The sequence below is a fragment of the Sciurus carolinensis genome, chromosome 16 (genome assembly GCF_902686445.1).
Source record: "Sciurus carolinensis chromosome 16, mSciCar1.2, whole genome shotgun sequence".
Lineage (NCBI taxonomy): Eukaryota > Metazoa > Chordata > Mammalia > Rodentia > Sciuridae > Sciurus > Sciurus carolinensis.
The window spans coordinates 19,894,318-19,917,045 of record NC_062228.1 but is presented as its reverse complement, the minus strand read 5'-3'; the positions used below and the strand labels follow the sequence as shown (position 1 = coordinate 19,917,045).

The following is a 22,728-nucleotide window of genomic DNA, read 5'->3' as shown; positions in this document are numbered from 1 at the left end:
GAATGTTATGACTCTACATCATGTACAATCAGAGAAATGAATAGTTTGGCTTCATTCGTGTAGAAAGAATAGAAATGCATTCTGCTGTCATGTATTACTAATTAGAACAAATAAATATAAAAATTTAAAACAAGCAAAACAAAAGTGGCTCCAGCAATAAACCACACACTCAGATACTCATTACCCTGCATAGACTCCAGGTGAATCTGAATCAACCCTGGGCAACCAATGACATGTAACAAAGATGGCATTGTACGTACCTCAGCTGAGGGTCAAAGAAACAGAGCTACAGACTAAAGGGAATCATCCTTGAGCCCTCAGATACTTGGTGCACTTACTAAAATCAAAAAGGAAAAATCAAGGAAGGATGCAGGGAGGATGTGGCAGCTCCCATTTGCTGAGCTCTGACTGTGGGAGGTCTGTTACACTCAGGACCATAAGACCACGTCTCTCTCTTTGTCAACTTTCCTTTGTTACGGTCTCTGCTCCAAAAAAAAAACAAATGCTGTGGCTTATAGATCTGCACATATGGGTCCTCTTCAAGAATGTCAGCTTAGTCAAGGCAGGTGTATATCAGGATCATTAATGATAGCCCCCCAAAATAAATAAATATTTGCTTTATATACATATATATATACACATATATATATATATATATATATATACACACAAGTATACGTATGTGTGTGTGTGTGTGTGTGTGTGTGTATACACATACACAGCTGGTGGTGGGGACAGAAAATAATCCCTTCCACTTATTTTATCAGTGCATGCTTTAAAATCCTCAGACATATGTCTGAATGTTCTGTGAGCACAATAGATTATAGGTAAAACAAGGATCCTAAGCTAAAAGCGTGGCAGCTGCATTTTACAGATGGAGAAACTGAGACTAAGTGATAAACGTCCAACTGCTAGGGTAAGAAAGCATAGCAGGGTTAGATCATTAAGACATCCTCTCTTTTTTTACAAGTTGTGAAGCTGAGACCCACTTCCCAGGGTAAATCATGCCTATTCCTTTGGGATGTGGCCAAAGATAATTTCTACTTTGGGGCATAATGACACAACAGGGAATTAAGACGTTTTGAAACAGAGCTGATTAAAACAAACCATGATGAAATATTCATATTTTGCTATTGTATAAACAAGTGAGAAGCTAGGTCTAGTTTGAAACATACATTAGGTAAAGAAGTGGAGCGGTAGTCACACATTTTCCTATCAGTCTAGAAAGACCATGTTGCTTTGCTGATGTAGCTCTGTGCTTTTCTTGCTCTGTAAGCAGAAGGGGCTATATGTATGCAGCAGATCCCAGGTGCCTGCAGATGGGATCTTCTTTGTTTGGGGGGGCGTGTTTCACGTGTTCCTGACATCATCAAAGTGATGATTAAATCAATTAATAATCCCCACTGGGTGTTTGTCTTTCCTGTTATAGCTGAAATTCTGAAACCATATGGCCAAGCATATTTTGTAAGATAGGTGTGTAGATTCTGATTTTTTTTTTTTTAAATGGAAGAATCAGTTAGCTGTAAAGTGTGAGAGAACAGCACTTAAAATGCAGACTTTGCCTCTTTCAAGTTAATTTGACTTTCGGCAAGCAAGAACTTTCTGTGCCTCAGTTTTCTTTTCACAAAATGTGGATCATAACTATTTTGGAGGGTTATTATGAAGAATAGTGATAATAAATGCAACACCTCCCTTACCATGAACAGTCAAAAATAAAGAGCTATTACTATGAAAAGATACACATTGGAATTTTACAATGATACACGATTAAAAGTTTGAACTTTCATTGTATGTATTATATTCATAAATTCTTGTGGTAGACATGCAAGTATTTGTATAAAACCCAATACTTGTATATTTCCATATATTAATTAATAGGCAGTCACACAGCATGTAATTAATATTCATTTCTAAGCATTGTCCAGACTATTCTTTTCAATATGAAGAAACAGAGTCTCCAAGAAGTTCGGGGAGCCCTTGAAGCCCTCTGACTCAGCTTAGATCTCTGCTCCCACTGTGTGGTTGAGGATAGCCAGAGGCCCATAGCTCATACCTCCTTGCAAAATCTCCAGTACTGGCTACTCAGTGCCTGGAGGGGGTGATGCTCAATGTCTAATTACAAGAAAACATCCATAAAAGAGTTCCTGGGCTCCAAATGGATTTGACACAGTGGCCCTTTAAATGAAACCCAACACGATTATCTTTATTTTTCTTCAGCAGTTTTGCTAAGTAAGCCGTGGCTTTAGAGGCACCTAATACAAAGTGACAACCTTTGCCGTTTTCCAAAGCGCCGATGGAAGGGCGTAGAGAGAGTCCATTGTCACCATGGTAATTACTGCACAATACCTGACAGCCAATGGACAGTCAGGAGGCCCAGGCAGCAGCTGAATCCGGCATTGTCCTGGCCTGATAAAAAGATTAGAAGCCCTGAAAAGCCGGGGAGCAGGATCTCACAGCTCTTTCCCTGGGCCCTGAAAGGCCCATTGTACTACCACCATAAATTCTGGGTTCCCCGGGCACTTGACAACTAAAGCCAGGGATAATAGAATTCTTGTGTCCAACAAAACAGTCCTTGTCCAATGCCAGTCTTATCAGCCGCATTTACAAATGTCTTTCGTTGTACCCAAATAATTCCCTATTAGAAGGGCTATTGGGAGCAGAACTAAATAAATATTCACAGCCTTTGTAATATCTTTGGGAAATGAATAAACAAACAGTCATCTAGCATATGAGCAAACCTCCTGCAACTCTCTATACATTTTATCACCATTTCTTGCCCAAATTACGGAGTTTCGCTTTCTCTTTAACATACTAACAGTTGTAACGCTGGAAGCTCCAGTTCTAGCTGCTTTCTACTCTGTGTACCTGGTGCCCTGTCCTGGTGCTTTTGCGTGCATTTTTGAAAACTGAGTTTCCCACCAGCACTGGGAGAGGCTTGGTTTATTCCATTCCTACCTCCCCAAAGAGGAGGGAAGTGGGTCTCAGGAAAGCTAAAGAACTTGCCCAAGTAGCTAAGCAAATGATCACAATGGGATTCCAACCTGGATTCCCTAGCTCCAAAGACCTTGCCCTTCTCACTCTGCTAATGGGATTTCTCTACCAAATGAAAACAGTGAAATTATGGAGCAAACTAAGCACATCCATCATAAAAATCTGCATATACACATGGAGCCTATGTATATTGTCCTAAAATCTGGGAACACCTAGAATAGAACAAAAATCCAAAGTCTTTCTTTAGGAGAGTGTATGTTATTGTTGCTCTAACATGCTAACAATTTTACTTTTACTTTTTACTTTTGTTCTAGGGAGGTGGCAAGCAAACAAAATTAAGAGCATCAAGCCTAAGGAAGTTTGAAGCATATCTGTGCAGGTGACTGGTCATGCTTTAGAAAGAATTACCGGGGTACAATGCAACCAGTGGGCACATGCTCAGATATGCTCTAGAACCACATTTACCTCTGTTCTGTATTTTATTTTATTTGGCTTATCTGTCTCTTGGTTCTGAATAAAAACAGGTGAAAATAATGCACATGGCAAAACAGACACTGTCCTCTTGATGGAAGCCACCAACTAGAACCAGAATTTATATTTTAAAAAGGACCATATTAAAATTAAAACCCCAAATTGTTTCCTATGAGGTCTTGATGTAGGCCCTGATTAACGCAGCTTATGCATGTCTCTCAGGTCTGCCCCAGGTTTACCTGCTCACCTGACACCCTCCTCAGTAAGCCCTGCTGTTGGCTGAACCTGGTAGGCCATGCATCTGAGTGGCTCTGTGCACACAGTGTTCCCAGGTCTGTTCTCTTCTATTCACTTAGGTGGGACTTCACTTCCATATTGGACACCATATTGGATTCCCTTCATGTACCCTATTGCTTTTGATTTTCCCATGGGCAGACCTCTTTGCATAATGGCTATCTGCCCCCGTTCAACTTTGCTTCCAAGGAAGCTGTGAGCTACTCAAGGACTGAAATCACATCTTACATGCATCTCTGTTAGTCCAGATCAATACACTGCTAGCCCTCTACAGGGTAGGCTTTTTGGTGTAATCAGTGAGTACCAGTAAAACAAAGAGATAGAACAAAGCTATGATATATGTGTGTGTGTGTGTGTGTATATATATATATATATATATATATATATATATATATATTCTAATCATATATATAAAGACTAATAATAATAATATAATATATAATATATAATGTAATAAAAGACTGAAAATAGCTATTGATATTTATCTTCTTGATCTCAGATGGCAGGTCTAATTTGTGATGTGTTTCTACAGATAGTCATGGTGCACTCGCTCAGCTTAAATTAGTTAGCCTTGATAAATGCAATGAGATGTCGTTTGGTTTGTTTTCAAAGATAGTTAAAATCAGTAAATCATTTTGTAATCAGCTATTAAAAAGAAAATACAGGGAAACCAACCCGTATTTTCTGACTAGAATGAAATGCATGTATTTGTGCAAGCATTGAGTCTGAAAAGTGTTATCCATATTTTCCAAATATGTAATATGTTACATGCCAAGTGAAGCATTTAATCGTCTTTGGAGATTTAAGGCACAAATAGAATCTTGTCCCCATGATATGCACATCTATCTCCCTAGGAGTTGAGTGGTATTAAACACAACTTAATCCAAACAGGCAATGATTATTCCTAACATTTATTGAGAGCTTGCAAGATGCCAGGTGCAAGGCTAAGTAATTTCCTATAATATATAATGTAATCTTGTAAAAAATATTTTAAGTCATGTTCTTTGATTTTCCTCATTTCATAACTAAGAAAATGAGGTTCAACAATGATGAGTGAAGTTACCCACAATCACAAGCCACTAACTCATGAAGCTGGGATTCTGACACAAGCTGTTTGAATCTGTAACAATTCATCCAACTTCTATATTTAACTGCATTCTTCAGATGTAAACTAGGGCACTCATTTAGGGAAGTAGTCCAATGAGTTAAAAAAAAAAAAATGACTAAGAACTTCATCCCTTTACTGTGCTACCACACTATCCAGAGAAAGCCACAGCCAAAGGAGAACCTGAAAATGTAATGTAGGGCCACAAGATTTTTACTACACCCAAGAACAGTATCTTTAATATTTGGTCAAATCTGGGCAATTTACAGACAATCAAGAAATCAAATGATCTATACACTTCTGGAGAATCATTGCAAACACACTTACACTGCAGTTTAAACTGTGTGTCCCAAAAAATGACAGCCTGCAACAACTTCTCAATGTAAGCAGAGTAAGATGCACCCTCTGGAAGTTACAATATACTAGGTGAGATCTCCTTCCGGGGAGATAATGCTCAGACAGAAATAAAACAAGGTTTGTAAAAATTAAGTGAGACTTTTCCTTTTGCAATATAAAGTTAAGTTTTTTAAAATGCCATTTTGTGATTTACTTCACAAAGGCAAAAAGCACGTACATTTGCTTGCCCACTGTATATCAAGTAGACAAAAGTGCAAACCAAATGCTGTAGGAAAGCTTTTGAACAAACAACTAAGGAAAGAAGGAGACGAATCCTGGCACCTGGTCTCACCTGGGCACAAATGCTTCTGCAGGGCTACGCTGAATGGAGATTTATAATTTTCTTCAGGCACAGATTTGAATTTGGCCACAGAGGGGCTGATGTGAGCCAGGGAAGGAGTCCAATGGGCACTCTGACTCCTTATCACACCTCATTAAGTACACTGGATTCATTCGGGGTCCACGGGAGAAGCAAGTCATTAAAATGTTTCAGTTTTAGTTTGCTGCACTTTATTGGTGGAATAACATTCTTCGCTGGTATGCGCAAATTTTGATGGTGATGAGAATGTTGGGAAAATCACCTGCCAATGTGGAGAACCCAAAGCTTTCACAGAAAGTTTTATCTAGGTTGGTCCTCCATCATTTACCTCTAAGACACACACATGTTCAGAGAACCTCAAAAGACCATTTGGCTTTTTTGTTTTGTTTTGTTTTTGTTTTTCTCTTCTCTTCTTTTTTTTCCTTTTCTTTTCATCTTTTTTGTTTAATACCTTGAATAGTTATAATTGGTGTCCATTTTTATTAAATTCATTATTAAAAACAAAGAATGAGGAAGAAAAGAAAAACACTATCTGCCATTTTGTAGAGTTGGGTCATCTTATCAGAAAGGGTTTGAATCACTATGAGCAATTCTGTTCTTACATGAAGAGATGTGCTCAGATCAGAGGCTCAGAGGATTGGCCAGGTCTTCTGCTTCAAGACTCACTTATTAATCCTTTTTCACACAGCTTAAGCCAAGAAAATTAGGCTGGATTTTGATACAGGTTTTCTTTGCACTTTCTTGACTTTGATATTTACAACTGTCTGATACAGACAGATACAGATATACTATACTATCTCTCTGTATATTTGTACACATGGACACACAAATACTACTCATAAGTTGTTCACTTATCCATGGAAATACTTAAGGCACATTCCTTACCCAGTAAATTGTGATATTCTTTTGGCATCAGGTACCAGTGTAGATTTGGTGAACCCTAAAGTTCTTTCCTACTTTGAGATTACATAATTTTGTAACTGAAGTAATAAATTACCCGAGGTAAAAGGTCCTGCTTCCCATTAGTATTGTTCTGATTGCACTTTTGGAAACATTGAGCCAGGGCCTTGTGCCTCTCTGGCATCAACACAAATCTGTGACTTCATAGGTCAAATGTGATATCATGATGACAGTCATCTTTAAGGGGATGTTGCTCCTGCAGAAGATCTTGAGGACAAGTTATGGGAGGGTTATCCTTTAGCTTCTGGGGTGATGTGTAGGCAGTCATCTTTCTGGGTCCCTGACAAGATGGCACCCTCAGAGAAAGCCTACAGGACCCTATCCAGTCAAACCAAATGGCCCCCACTCAGCAAATAGAGAAGGGGCCAAGCTGTGGAGTCAAACAGAGATCCAGTCCCTGCTGAGGAAACTCTTGATTCTAGCAGAATGGTTTCCATTTGGGGCTCTATGACTCACCGGTTCTATGACTTGGAACTCAGGCTACCTAGATGCAAAATGGGCACCATAACACCACAGAGCTGTGGTAAGGCAAAAAAGGCAGTGTATGTAAATTATACCATTGTTTCTGGGACAAAGTCACTATTCACTAAATATCAGTGAACATCATTGTCAAAGATTTATCTTTTTTTTTTCTGTTACAAAGACTCAATGTAAAGAAATTAGTGCATGATCTGACACAACTGGGATCCACTAAACTTCTATACTTATTATTGGCCTTAAATGATCATTGTCAAGACATATGGAGCTTTGATTTCAATTCTCTTTCAATCTTGATCTCAGCTGCAAATCTCAGCTATTTGCAGCAATTCCCAAATAAACCTCTTTGAACAAAGAAAAGGCAGTCTCAGGATCGGAATGGATTCAGTTGCACTATTTCTCTTTAATTACACTTATTTTGGGGGTTACCCCATTTTTATGACAAGAGATACTGGTTGGATATAATGAGAGCAATACAACTTATTTCAAAAATATTTAAGGAGAGTCAAAGGAAAACACTAAGTAAATGATAATGGAGAAGGTTCCCAGGTTCTGTGAAGACATAGCTGGGTGACTGCAGGGGTGAGAACACCCAGAGAACACTGATGCATTGCACTGCACTTACTTTGCAGAGAGGGGACCAAGGTCCCAGGGGGAAGTGGGTGACAGGCAGAGCCCAGGGCATGTCAGCAGCGGCAGATGCTCCCTCCCTTCTGCATCCCAACATCTCCGCACAGCAGCCTCGTTAGCATCACACGTCAAGCCAGGTGCATGAAGGACAGTAAGGAATGATGGTGGAATTCTCCCAAGGACAGAGAAAGAAATGCAGGAGAGACAAATGCCAATCCTGACCTGGTGGCAGGGGAGGGAGCAGAGTCTAGTCACTCCAGGAAACTAGGTCTTCATGAAAAAGAAACTAGGTTGAAGGCTCTCTGGGCCAAGAATCCACTGGTACCTTCCCTATAATTCATGTCATGCATTTACACATACCCTGCTTTATTCCAAAGGGGATTTCAGGCTGCCTGTGAAGATGCATAGGACACAAAACACATAACACTGTTTTATATAATAAAAAGGTAAAAAGGAGAAATTGCAGCTAGATGAAAGAATGCAGACGAAGGTTCAACTTCAAAGCTTGGCTTAGAAGTCATTTAGTTGCAAGGGGAAGGACACACAACCAGGCACAGGGCCACAGTGCCTGGGAAGGCAAACTGCTCCCCAGTCAGATCACAGCCACTCCAGACCCTGATGCTAGTATCCCACGAATGACCCTGCATATGGCGGAGGCAGCTTCCTTAGAGTCACAACAATGAACGTGCAAAATCTGGGCAGCATAGCACGCTGGCATGTGAGGACACAGAGTCTCCCTCAGGTGAGGGGAGCAGAGAGGGAGGATGCCCTACAGCTTCCTCTGCCAGGAGAGCCTCTGAGCCACCATCCTCCACAGGCCACTATGTACTGGCTGTAAACCACAGGTCTGCTTTTGCCACCCCTGGTTTCAAAGCACCTGAAGTCTGCTTGGGTCTGCCTCCTATATTGTGAACAATAACCAAGTCCCACACTGTTCCAGGTACAGTGCTTAAATGCATAGTTCCATGGATGGCTCTTATTTGAAAGTGAGACACCTAAGACAGAGGGTGAGTCATGCAGCCCAGTCACCCAGCTTATAGGGATTCACGCCCAGGTCATCTGACTCCAGAGCTTCCGTCCCTACCATCCCTGCTCTCTGCCCTCAGAGAAGTTTTTTATGAGCAAGCCTTAGCTGGCTGTCCACTTCTCCATCCAGGAATCCCCTGATTTTCTTCAGACTGACTGTGCTGTTTCCCTCTGCTTCCTTCATCCCTACTTTTGTCTCTGGACAGATGCCTTTCCTTTTTTTATTTTCTTCATAAACTTCTTGCGTTTCAACACCCTGATGCAATACTGCCTCCTGATTGTCTACCTTCTCAACTTTATGTGTGTGCATGCACACACACACACACATTTCACTGAAGCATCATATCTATCAATCATTCATCCGGTCAGCAGATGTTTCGTGAGAGTCTATTTTGTGCCAGAGTTGAGTCAAAAGAGTAAGGAGTCAAACAAATAGGTCTGCTCTTCCTACAGAGCTTTCCTCCAGCAAGTCAATAGCAAGGAACTGGATGGTGATGAACAACACAGAACATTTTTAAAAGGCTAATAAAACAGAGCTAACCACAGATCTTTCTTCAGCACCCCTTTAAGCCAGCACAAACCTGCCCAGCACAGAGCTGATGCTCAGCCACACCCTGTGCTTACAACAGTCCTTCTCAGCCATTGGGGCCTTCAGTCCTTGATCACATTGTTTTGGGGAACCATTTTCCCAACCATTTGCCTGCCACCCAGGTCCCTGCAAGGTTACAAACAGCAGAAACCGTCACCTGCACCATATATAGTTCCTCCTACACCTACTGCATAATTATCTGCATTGATGCAAAGGACAAACACAGAGATCCGGACGTGAGGTTTGAGTGACATCACAATTCACAGGACGCTAAGAGCTAAAGACATTTAATCCAGTGACTTTGCTGTCCGTGTCAGAGCCAGGGTATTCCTAGGATACCTCAAAGGCTGCTGGGGCTGCTGAGGGCAGATGGGGAGAGCCGTGGGGAGCGGTTCTGGGGTCTTCACACCCTTTTCCTTCTATTTCATTCACCAAAGCTCTTCTTTATCTGTTTTGTAGGTGTTAGCATTTTGGGTAAGATCTTATTTGCAAACATCTGCATGAAATTTATAGAATCAAGAAGGAAAAATAGAAACTATGAATCTAGTAATTAAAAGACTTCTTTGGATTTTTATAGAACCTCAGTCTGAGTGGGTGCTCGTGTTCAGATACGGGCAGATACACCCAACAGACAGCAGCTGGACACTGACAGAACGCTCACATGCAGTAGCGCGTCTCCATACTCAGAAGAGGGGGAGGACAGGGTGTGGAAAGGAGGACTGTCAAACAGCAGAGCAGCGGGCTTTCAAGGAGGCCAAAACCTTCCTAGCCCACTGGGCCTCCCTGGAATCCTGCCTTCCCTAGAGCTCCGACCACTCATTTGTTCATTCTTTTCCTTGTTCAATAATTGCATATCAAGCATTTCTAACTGCCACTGGCTTTGCAAAGATAAGCACATGCAATCTGGGCCAGGTTGAGGCAAGGCAGAGGAAGAGAGGAAGGAAGGGAGAAAGGCAGGAGGGTGACGGAAAGTAGAGTAGCCAGGTAAGGGGGTCCTGGAATATCCCCCCTTCCCTGTCTTCACAAGGACATGGTGTCTTATCCAAAGCAAATGCAGAGTCACAGAGAAGGCAGGTGGGCGTGAAGAATGAAGACAGGAGTAAAGGAAAAAAAGTCAAGAAGACCACGAAGACATGATTGGGTCTCTGAGATGTCTGTTTTTAGTGACCTGAGAAGATTGTCTTCTACCACCATGCCAAATTATGATGCAAAGAGAGTTCATGGAAGTCTCCCAGCTTCTCCTGGAAGTCAGCTTGTCACCAGATCCTTATCCCAGACTCATTCCTAAATCCCCGTAGCTTCATTAAAGGACTAATCCAAACAGGTATAACCTCGAAGTGAGCAAATGCATCGACACCAACAGTTTCTGGTCTTCTTCCTTGTTTGTCATAGAGATTTTTAAATATTAGGCAAGCTCTCCACAGCAGTTCTAATTTTTCATTACGTGTGTTGTCTTGCATTCCAGTGAGAATGCTATCGATTTTCAGAAACAAGGAAAATGCTCCCGGCAAATAGGAAAGATGCTTGCATTCAAAGCTATCTTAATTATTTAAATTATTTTTTAAAATGAAAATAAGAACAGAAAGGAATTGTGGTGTTGATTCATTCTAGGTTTCCCTGTGCGTGTTGTGAGGACTCTTTGTCATGATAGCAATAAAGCATTATAGCTGGGACTCAGCTTTAAAGTCTGGCTCAAAATGAAGTATCTAAGTTGATGTCAAGGGCCTGGTGGTTATCAAGTTTCTTTTAATAATCTCATTCTTTTCACCCAGCTCACAAACAAGAATTATATCCTTTTTTCCCCCATAAAAATCAAAATTTCCTTGTTGCAATAGGAAATGTTTAAGTAAAATGCAGGTCACTCCTTGCATAGAATCACAAACTTTCACCGAGGTTGCAATTCCCCTGATTAGAAAGCAATGTAGAAAATTTTCTCTGCACTGTTTTGCCATGGTTTGTTATGAAATAAACTCTCTACTGCAAAGATGCTAATGTAAAAATGTTCCTAACTCATATCCTGAAAGGAAGGTGAAAAATAAGGATGCTTCATGAGTCAGAGTGTATAAACCATGGGGGTTTTTTTGTTTTTTATTTTCTTTCTCTTCAATGTGTAAAATATTATCTGGCCTAGAAATCAATTTGTATTGTTACAAAATCTCATGCAAATTGGAGTGTGTCTTCTGCAGAGTGGAGCTGACCACACCCAAACTGAAGGAGCTTTCTGATAACTCAACACCCTCCTCCACTTTCTCGAACAGTCAGGAAAACCTCCTCCACCTAGAGCTGCCAAAAGGACTAGCCAATTTATTCCAAAATAGAAACAGGAAAATAGTTTACAATACTAAATGACTGAATCATCAAAGTGTCAAATTAAATATTGATACCAACAATTTGAGTCTAAAATACTCACTGGTGTTGGGAGAATGGAGGTCAGCAACTACCAAATTGACAGCATGAGCACAAGAAAGATATTCCTGGAAACCTCTTCGTTTTATCGGGTACCCTCATCCAATGCTAGTTGACCACCTATGGTACAGATAGGACTGTTCTAGGGCTGAGCACCACAGTGGTAAGCAAGTTTAGACCATGATCCCCTAATGAACTTGCTTTGAGTCTAATTTTGACTCTTCTTATCTTAAACCACATAGAATTACCCAGGACAACACTTTAGATTCACCTCAGCTCAGGAAAAATTAGTCAGTAATAGGGGAACAAACATAATTGGCAGGCAGATCTGGATGGTCAAGTTCAAGTCCACACCCTGCTACTTTGTGACTATGCACAAATCCCTTTGCCACTCAGAGCCTCAGGTTTCCCATTTAAACAATCAGGGTGTGAGTGGAGTTAATGTCTTAGAAAGCTAGAAGCTTCTTTATACTATGGGGCAGTAGACTCTTGCACCCAAGATTTTCATACTAAACCAGGAGCCATGGGACATGGAGAGAACATGGGGAAGCTCAGCTGCCCATGAAAGAAACATCTGGGAAAGAGGAGGGAATGGGAGAATTGGTGACCATCATCTCGATGTGGCAAGTTTCAGAGTCCAGGGATCCTGGATTCAAATCTTGCTTCTACCTTGTAATTAAGCATGTAACTTCAGGTGAAGGACTCGACCCCACAAGCTCCTTTCCTCATCTGGCAAGTGTCCCCTCCAATGCCCTACACAGGTGGCCCTGAGGATTAAGGGAGGCGAAGCACATAAGCAGTCAGCCCCACCCAAACACACAGCCAGTGCTCAATAAACTGCGCCCAAATTAAAGTAAGTTAACAAGAATACTATTATGGGTTGGAATGCTGCTAAGATGAAATGTTGTTCACTTTTCCAATTCCTCACTCCTGCCATAGGCCAGGCACCTAGGAGTGCTCAGTAAACAAATAATTGTTAACTGATTTACTCCTACTGATTAGAAGCTTTGATTGGCAATTAGGTACGTAGGATTCATTTAAAATGGGAAAAGGAATTGGTTATTACTTGATAAATACAGCTCGTCGAAAGAGGATGTTTTTCAAAGTGCAAGGTAGGTAAGATGGTGGCAAAAAGGTCACACACTCTGGGATGTGCTGAAAACACCAACTTCCCACCTGCCTGTGAGATCAGCAGAGGCCAGAGCCAAATGCATGAGTCACCGCCCCGCAATGCTGAGTCGGGGACCCATCGGAGGCATGTGCTGGCCTCTCGTAACTGTCCCCACCGAGCTCTTCATTCACTGAGCAGTGGTCCAAAAGGTCCTGTGAGTAATTCTGGTGCCCTTTGGCAGAAGAGAGGCAAACAGAGCTGACACCAAATGCGGACAATGTGAGAACCGGAGCTCAAGACCAAGTGCTCCCAGTGCAAAAGGAAAGGAGGTCAAGGCAAGAAAACCAGCAAGCCCGTTAACTATTCCGTACAAAGCCACAGGACTCTCTTCCAAGAGCAAAGTCTCGAGACAGCAGCAGAAAATGTCAGCATCTGGTAGCACGTGCGCACGCACACACACATGTACAGGCATGCATGGGTAAATGCACATGCACACACACACACACTCTCAGGATGTAGAATCCACTGAAATAATAGAGTCCACTCCAAATCACAATGAGAAACCCATTTTGATTCATTTATTATGATGAGCAAGGGGTTACATAGTGGCTCTCTGTAACTAGGTCAGACACCAATTGGTAGTCAACTCCACAGACCCGGGAAGATTTAATGAGGAGGAGACCAGACAAAGACAGAAGATGGAAATCGCGCCCCCAGCGCGTGTCCCCAGACTCTGCAATCTGGCAACGAGACCCAGTCCACACCATTTCTCTCACAGATAGACCAGAACGAACTTTGCGAAACTCCTAAGATGAGGATCGGCAGTCCCGGCCGAGCCCCTGAGCAAGGCTCTGGCAAGGAGTAACCAGGCTGGAATAAAAACAAGCCCTGAATCAAAGGACAATCAGGGCCTGAGCAGAAAGCACAGACCTAGCAAGGCACACTGAGCCGCAGCTGTAATGGCACGGGCGGGACATAAATAAAATGGCACTGCCAGCCTAAAGCCTCTGTCTACAAAGCCAGTCCCCTCTGCCAGGATCTATGGCCACCATTCCCATCCCTCCTCTGCACTGGACAGTGTCACTGGCACCTGCATTCAGGCCGGCAGATGGAGAGGCCAGGCCTGACGAATCCAGCGCCTACTCACTCTACCCTCAGGAAGGTCACCGAGCAGCAGTTGGCCAGCTAGGGTCTTCCTCGAGAGGCAGGATCCCGCCATGGCGACACCATCACCAAGAGGCCCCTTCTTTCTTCGGTCTCAGGACACTTCTATGGGGACATGTTGGGCCACCGTGCTGTGAGATGGCTCAGCCTAGCTTTGTTCTGGACAGCCCAGCCTGAGAGGCGGCAATTCCCTGGCACCGCTGGCAGCCCTGTGAATGAGCCACTGTGGTGAGACACACACCCCCTGCTAATGAGTCTCATACAGACACAAGCAAGAGCGGGAGCACCGTGGCCGCGGCAGATGAGGCAGAGCATCAGCAGACGCAGCGGCAGGGCCCGCACCCTGGCAGCAGGACTCCAGCCCAGCACCTCCAAGCACCCCAGCACAGCAGCAAGGACCTGGAAATACCCGCCTTCCCTTGAGCTCATGCACCTCCTCTTCCCTCCTGGTCCAATGAAAGAGAAAATGGTACCAAAACTTTAAATAGCCACTCCTACCCTTTCACGTTCTCATTTCATTGTTTTAAGGGACATTTAAAAAAAATGGCAAAGGACAGATTATTAGCATAAGTACACTTAGCAATGTCGTACTTAAACATTGAGGGACATAAAAGGAATGGACACATTTGCCTTAGATCTTGGCAGCGTGAATTCATTTTACATGATTCCATGGTAGACAGTGAAGTCATCTCAAGGGCAAGTTGCCTGGATTTGAATCTTTCTTTTTTTTTTTTTTTCCAGTCCAGTTGGATAACCTTAGATAAGTTAGCATCTTTTCACTTATAAAATGGAGCTTAACACGGTCCTTCTTGCAAAGGTTTCTTGCAAAAACGAAAGAAGTTAACTCCTGCAATGCGCTCGGCAACGTAACCTCATAAAGGTTGCCTATTTTGATGGCGGTCACTGTCATTAGCGTGATTCGTGCTGGCCAACTGAACCGACCTTGTCGTTCACATGTTCAGGATCTCTGTGTACAGCACAGTTATCAAAAATCCAATGATATATAAGTAGGGGAATGACTTAATGCAATTTCACTGGCTGAAAATTCAGAAAAACTAGAGAAAAGAAGAAACCAAAATTCCCAGCACCAGCTTTTCCTGCCTTCTCCCCAAAAGATTCAGATGGGATAGAACTGCAGATGTCCAATTGTGTTTTAATTCTTTTTTAAATATTGCTTATGCTGATATCTGCACTTCGTAGCTCTCTCATGAATTGTGCACTTGTGGCCAGGGACTCCGTCACTCATCCCAACTCAGCCCTGGCCTTGGGAAGTCCTCCTCCGTGTTGGGAGGTGCTTCTGTCACTGCAGGGTGCACTGGGCACCTCATGAAGTGCACATTCTGCTTCAGCAGGTCTGGACCAAGGGGCTGAGTTCATGCTCATCTGACAAGTGCCCAGGTGATGGTCAGGGATGCCGCTGGTCCACGGACAGGTCTGGGATGCACTCAGAGGAGCAAGGCCTTGGAAGAAGCTGATACTTGGGACACAGGGGGAGGGGGGAAGTTAACACCTGAGTTTCATTCTTCTGTGTCTCTCTGATGTTGGGGTTGTTTTCAGACATGTTGGAAATTCTTTCATTATTCATGGAACTGCTGTTGCTAATCTAAGGCAAGTCCTTGGACCCAGAGGCAGAGAACATTTGTTGTTTTGTTTTGTTCTATAGCAAACAAATAGAATAAAGCAAATACCCACTGATGCCTGGTGACTACCCTTTGGGGAGTTCATTTAAGTTTCTACTTCTCTGGTTCCTTCCCCTGGCTGCAGAAGCAGAAGTAGGAGTGCCACAGAGGAAGAGGCTGGGCATTGGTTAGCACTGCAAAACCCCTAAGGTTCCAAAAGAACTAATTGCTGATACGAGTAATAAAACAGGGTCAGTTTAATATACCTGAATTAACCATCTATTATTGCCCTTCAGTAAAACTTCAGAAGAACAAGAGCTTAGAAATTTGGACTTAAGAACTTGGGATTTAGATGAAGTCTCCAACTCTTGCTAGCTGTGTGACCTCAGGCAAGTGGCTTAGCATTTCTGAACCTTACCATTTTTCTATCTGGAATGGGATGTTAATAGAGCCTGCCTTGCAAGTATTATTGCTGTAAGATAACTCATAAATATGAGTGTAGACTACATGAATGATTACTTCCCAAAGTAAAAGAAAAAAGGTATCAACAATTAAAAATAGGTACCTAGGAGTTGAACGTTCGTAGGAAAAATGCCATGGATAAACCTGGCTTTCTACTGCCAAGTCTCAGAGTGCATGCATGTGTGGATAGAGAGAGATTGAAAAACTGAGAGGAGGAAAGGGAAGAAAAGCAAACTGAATGAATTTAACAAAAAGAAAAAGAAGAATCTGAATAGCAATAATAACTAATTTCCATAATAGTATTCCTCCTCATAAATCCTTTCTAATTATTGTACAGAATATTGCAAACATTATTGAGGAAGCATTAAATCATCTCCCATCCTTGGGTGAAAGAAAGAGTTAATGATTTGAATTAAAATGTATGTACTTTCAGAAAGAAGGAAGCGTTCCTAAACACACACAAACACACACACACACACACACACTTTCTCCTCCTCCCTCAAATCTCGCACCCTCTGGCACATAGCACTGAGTCCTACACATGGTGGATCAGGGCAAATATTAGCGGCTGATTTCACAGAAGGAAAATTACGTGTGACTGATAATCTGCTCATCACACCACCATGTGGGGGTGCGCTTTGCCAGCCTCCTCTGCCAGTCAGATTAGAATACAGACAGCAAACAGGACTGGAAGCAATTTCACCCTCACCCTTGTATGGGACGGAATATCTGACAGGATTCCTTGTTACTGACAGAGACATAGAAACTCAGGCAGGGGATTAGATGGATCCACATGTGACAGTGGCCTCTCAGATGATACTGTCCCAAAGCCCTTTCCCACTCTGCACGTGGGGCGGGCGGGCGCTCATCAAATCCTCCTTACGGGACCATCTGTGTCCCTGCCCGTGTCATCAGGCCCCTGGGCTTCCACCCAAGCATTATTGCAAAGTGTCCTCTTCTCCACGCTATTGCTCAAGGCTGTGGGCCACTGCAAAGAACCCTTCTTTCATTAGGGATTTCTCTGTCTACACAGGATTTATGATGATCCTTTGGCAAGGACCTCTGAATCACTGGCCAAAAGAGTATTTCAGGAGAATCTACCTCTAACAAGCAACACAGCCCTAGAGATTTATTTCCTCAGATGAAACAGGCCCAGCCTGATGTTCCCAGAATGCCACCCTGTGTGAGGTGCTGTAGCTCAGCCCATTAAGGGGACTGAGCGTTGGCTACGCCAGCTCTTGCCCAAATAGCCGCAGGACCCTGGAAAGATAACCAACCTCTTTGAAAAAGTCACATCAGCTATAAGCTAGAAATGACATGATAATCCTTCCCTTGTGGAACTGTGCTGACGGTTAGGTTGGTGAACAGAATTAAGTACCTGGTGGAACCCACACCTTATTTATGGCTGTGGACTCTTACTTGTTGATGAAGGATGCATGACAGGAAGCAGTAGCATTGACTGGCAGCCTAAGATTTCGCTTTGGGAGGGTCTGGGAGGGGCTGGTCCCAGGCAGAATGGAGAGGCCACCTGTGCCTTGAGAGGGTGGCGGTGAGATGACACCTCCCCGAGGGACCACGATCCTGCTTCCGGGAGAGGAGAACAAATCCCACCTCAGCACTCCAGCACTTGTTAAATTCAAATTTCGTTTGTACCAATTCTAGACAATTTTCTGTGATTTATCTCCCACACACACCAATACCCTCTTCCAATTCCTGCATCTCAGTTTGAAAAGCATGGCTGTGTGGACTTTTGATTTTCTCTTTCACGGGGTGAGCTGACAAACCAAAAGGGAGCCCCCTCCCACTCCCAGGCTCCTCCAAGCTGTCAATCACCTCCATGGAAGTTTCACAGGCTGGGAAGAGGGAGACGGGGTAGAAAAAAAGACAGAGGCCAGAATGCCTCCCACAAGACAGAGCATCCTGAGAGGGTATTTCTAATCCCACAGACACAGCAGAGGTAGATCTAGTCAATAGCGCTTTTCTGTGGGGCAACCGAGACTCAAAAAAGTCTACTGAAACCTAGATTTGCCCGACTGCACATCCATATGCAGTCCATAGCATTGTATTATTTCAAGAGGAGACAGGGAGACTCTTGCTGGTTTTCGAATCACAGGAAACAATTCAGGCAAAGGTCACAAAATAGTAATGGTACCAGCATGCCTCACCTCTGCTCTGCCATTCAAACATGCACACCTGAAACCACCTAATCTCTCTAAATGCTGGTTTTCTTATCTGAAAAAAAAAATGAGTATGAGTACGAACATCTTTATTCATGATTACACATGGATTAAATAAGATGCTGGAGCAAAGAGTACACCACAATGTAGAAGCTCATTACACGCATAGTTCCCTTTCTTAGCCGCAGAGAAAAAAAAAAAAAAATATATATATATATATGTGTGTGTGTGTGTGTGTATGTATATATAGTAAGGCACATGTGGCAGAAAAGTGAAAATTTAATATAAAGAAAATAATCAAAACAATGGAAATGAGCATATGCCTAGTCTAATTATAAAAGTAGTACTCTAATGCAAAAACACAATGGCATCTGAGAAAAGAAAAAGGATAAAATTACCAAGTGCTCCTTCTCACCCACACAGTATCCTAACATGCTCCTTGCAGTAGAGACAAGGAAACACGGAAACTATGAGGTACCTTAAAAGGTATATAGGCTTTACAATCAGCACAATATTCTTGGAGGAGGAAATCCTTTAAAATTAAATATTGGGTCATTACACTGCGTTGAAACTCGGCAATATCAAGTTTCACAAATATTTGAGGGGAGTGCAGATTTAACATCATAAAGGCTGTTCTGTTCATTTGAAGCATCTTACCTCACAGATAAATCAGGCCCTTCTCAAATATTTTCCCTTCAATTTATGTTAGCCAGAAACACATCTGTACGTTCTCTGCGTGCTTAACGCCCGCGTTGACTTCATTCCAAGGTGGAAACACAGAGAGGTTTAGTTTAAGGGTTTCTGAAGCAGAAAGAGGCAGTTTGGTGGATTCTTGGAATATAATCACTTCCAGGAAGGCCAAGGATGGCATTGTCTGTTCTCGTGCTGCAGATTCCATACATTCTGACATTACAGAAGCATGGAAGGAATCCCCTGGCACTGAGAGTGAGATGTAGAGGATCATCTGTGATGCTGTCGTCCACAGACTTTGCACTTCTAGTCCTCAGTGCTGCTCTTTCCATGTGTAAACAAACAGTTCACAGATCCCTGAGTGAATAAATGCACCTGTATTCACTGAGCTCAAAACCCGCCTTCCATTTGGGATGTGATACCTGTGTGTCCCTAGTGGCATCAGGCATGTTGGACGTATCAGTGCTGACAGGAAAACCTCAGGAGGAGCGTCAGAGGAAAACAGGAGTCTGGCTTTGAATCATACCATGCACCCGACAGAGGCAGAGACAGCTCAGAGGAAAGCACAGCCTCTCCCCTTCAAATAGAGTTCAAACTGTTCCCCCACCAGGTCACACTGAGAGTGCTGATTTTTTTTTTTTTTTCCCTAGAACTTTCCCGAAATGTTATGGGATAACATAGACTCCATCTCAAACTCTAAAGAATTCTAATGTAATAGAGATTTTGATGAATAAGTCATCAAACATTGATCAGGTGCTGCTTGAAGCTACCTTTGCATAGAAATCAGGGAGCAGGGAAGCAATAGAGGTACCTGGGGTTAGTTCCTGGAAGCAGAAAATCAGACTGATTCCACATCCTCATTTCCAAGGGAAGAAAACTGAGAGAACAAAGCTGAAATAATGCCATCTAGGGAATTTGTGCATAGGCTAAACATGAACCCAGGTCTTCCAAATGCCTGAATATAAGGGATGCATAATATAGAGAGGGTTTTGTCTTTAAGTTTAACAGCGATGTCAAAATGAATTCCAACCTGGATGGGAAAAGTGACAAAACCCCCATCTCGTGTGATTCCTAGAGTAGGAGTGATCCGAGTCATGGGATATTAACAAGAAGTCAACTTCATGAATTTTGACAAAGCCTTTCATGTGCAGACATTGTGAAACTCACTCAAGAAGCAGTAAATAATGAGCATGTACTATACATCAGACGTGGGGATACAATGGCACATGTAATGGATCTCTGAATGCAGTTTGCAGTCTAGGTAGTGAGTCCTAAGAGGTGACAGGCAGGGGAGAACATCTACTACAGACTAGGTGGTCAGGAAGGAGCATCTCTAACCTGTCTAATTAAGGGCAGAAAGCCTTGAAGGAAAAGAGCTACTCATGGTGGAGGAAATTGTGTCTTTCAGCATATTATTTTTTCTATCATGGTTTGCTTTAGATTTCATCATGAGGAAAAAATGATGAATTTGTGTGTGTGTGTGTGTGTGTGTTTGTGCAACATCAAGTATCAAACTCAGGACTTAGCACATGCAAGGCAAACGCTCTATCACTGAGGCACAACCCACATGTCAGCCCCTTCTGAAGCTATTTTCTAAAAAACATTTGTAAATACACGTGTACGTACACTCTCACTTTGATTCTTGCAATGGAATCTTACAGTATGTGCATACACATGTGCATCTGTGTGTGCTTTAGTGTATACACATGTATATGCATGTGCATATATACACACAGCTATATTTTCCAATCCACATTCTACTGTGAACCTCCCAGACTCTTTGATGAGGCTTATTGCTTATATTCTCTAGCATGACCTGAAAATAAAACATCTTCCACAGCCTGGTTCCTCCCTACCTTCCTTGACTCAAGGAGCCCTCTGCACTGCAGAGTCTGTGCCCCAGTCATACCGGATAAATTTCATTTCTGGAACACGCCAGGTATGTTTATGCTTCTGTCATTTGCACAACCCACGCTCCTGAAGGTCTTGAAACGACCTTTCCTTGCCCACTGGGCAAATTATGTCTCTGTCCTTAAAATCCATCTCTTTTCTCTGGCTTTCTCTGCCTGCTTCATCAGGTGGAATAAATTGTTCATTCTTCTGTAAACCTCTCTTTTCTTCAGATACTTCTCACCTCACGTTGCATTTCGAATATTAACATAATTTTTAGGTTTCATTTATTCGTACTTTTTCTAATTACTCAAGAATGTGTTCTTACTGTCTAAATTTTAGAAAATAAAATTTATAAATGAGAAAACAAACATTTCCTTTCACTGTTTTTCTTCTTGCTATTTTTAAGCATAATTGAGGTTTTTCTTCTATTGTGCCTGACTTAATATACACCCTGAGCATTTTCACACACCAATACTAAACAGTCTTTGGGAACCTTGCTTCTAATGGTTGTATAATTGCTTGTCAGGATGTATAACAAACTATATAACCATTCAACCCCCTACTATTGGGCTACTGGGTAGTTTAAAATTTTTCCTATTATAAGTAACAATGCAGCAAACTTAATTGTGCATTAATCTCTGTCTGCACTCCTGCTTATTCTTTTAGAATAGATGTTTAGAAGTGAAATTGCTAGGTCAAAAGAACATGGGATTTTAAACCTTTATGTACATATTGAAGATTATTCCCAAGAAAGAATGTTTTAATTAATGCATCCACCAGCACTATAATGAAATACCCATTACAATCCCTGTTTCATCACAATAGCAATAACAGATTTTTTTTAAAGAATAAAATACACTTCTCAAATTCCTTTTACTTCAATTAGCAACATAGTAGAATTCTTCATGTGAGTGTGTGTACATAGGCATACAGGAAATATATTTGTTATTTCAAGCTTTTTCTTAAAGATTTTAATTTAGCCATTAAACTGCAAGTTCTGAAAACTGTCATAGAAAGTTAACAACAGTAAGTGCATCTGTAATCTGCTAAGCAGTCATGCAATAGTGCCTATCAAAATGATGGCTTACCCTGGTTGTCTTGGGCAACTAAAAAGAGAAGAGGTATTGGGGACAATTGGGGTCCAGGTGCTGCCCAGTGCTTCTCCAGTGCAGCTGCTCCCTAGTTCAGTCAGAGTTCATCCAGCATGCTCTCACCCTGCCCCCTGGATGAGGTCCTACCCAGAGGCTGTGCACAGGAGATCCCCGACATAAACCAGACAACTGTTTTCCCACCAACATTCTTTCCAAGAAAGTTTTGTTTCTGTATTATGACAGGTTAAATTCATATCAGTGACACCCTAACACCTAAGCAAGAGCAGGACTCAGCTGAACTTGTTCTTATCCTAGTGCTGAATAGGAAGCTCATGCTTAAACAGGTAACAGACATGTGGACAGAAAAAGGCTGGGACCCAGCTCCTTCCAGGTCATGGTGCTGCCCATAGGATGAGGCAGCCCAGGGAGCTCCTCAAGGGAGATGGAGCAACCAGTTCCATCCATGTTCTGAGCACAGATGAGAAATATGCAAATCATACCACTGGCCAATCACAGAAGCCAGACTGGATGCCTGACATTGCTCTTTCCCCTGGTGGACACACTGAAGTCAGGGCTCAGCATTCACCTGCCTCAACCCAAATGTGAAATGCAGAGTCCATATTCAACTGACTTCCAGGAGAAAGAGGACATCTAGAAAGGAAAGATGATTTGCTAATAAACTTCCAGCACCACCTTACCACCTTCTGATATACAGTTATTTAGTCATTCAATCACTAGTTCAAAGAAAAACATCCAATTAAAGGCAAAATATATTGAGGATAACATAAGGGATTTGGGGATCAGGAGGTGTGAGTTGAAATACAGAGTCAACTCACATCAGCTTGGATATTTTAAAC

General features: G+C 42.4%; 1 protein-coding gene across 3 annotated transcripts in view; it reads right to left on the bottom strand.

Moving 5' to 3' along the window:
* Cdh11 (cadherin 11) overlaps positions 1-22,728 on the bottom strand; it is a 150,072-nt gene that overhangs the window by 91,674 nt on the left and 35,670 nt on the right. The window contains exon 1 of one of the 3 annotated variants that reach the window (XM_047529790.1): positions 13,866-14,015. The exons of 1 other annotated variant lie outside the window; for it this stretch is intronic. The gene's annotated coding sequence lies outside the window, so the exon portion shown is untranslated. Of the gene's footprint in view, positions 1-13,865; positions 14,016-22,728 lie in introns of those variants that run through there. One more of the 3 variants, XM_047529791.1, reaches the window with a different exon arrangement.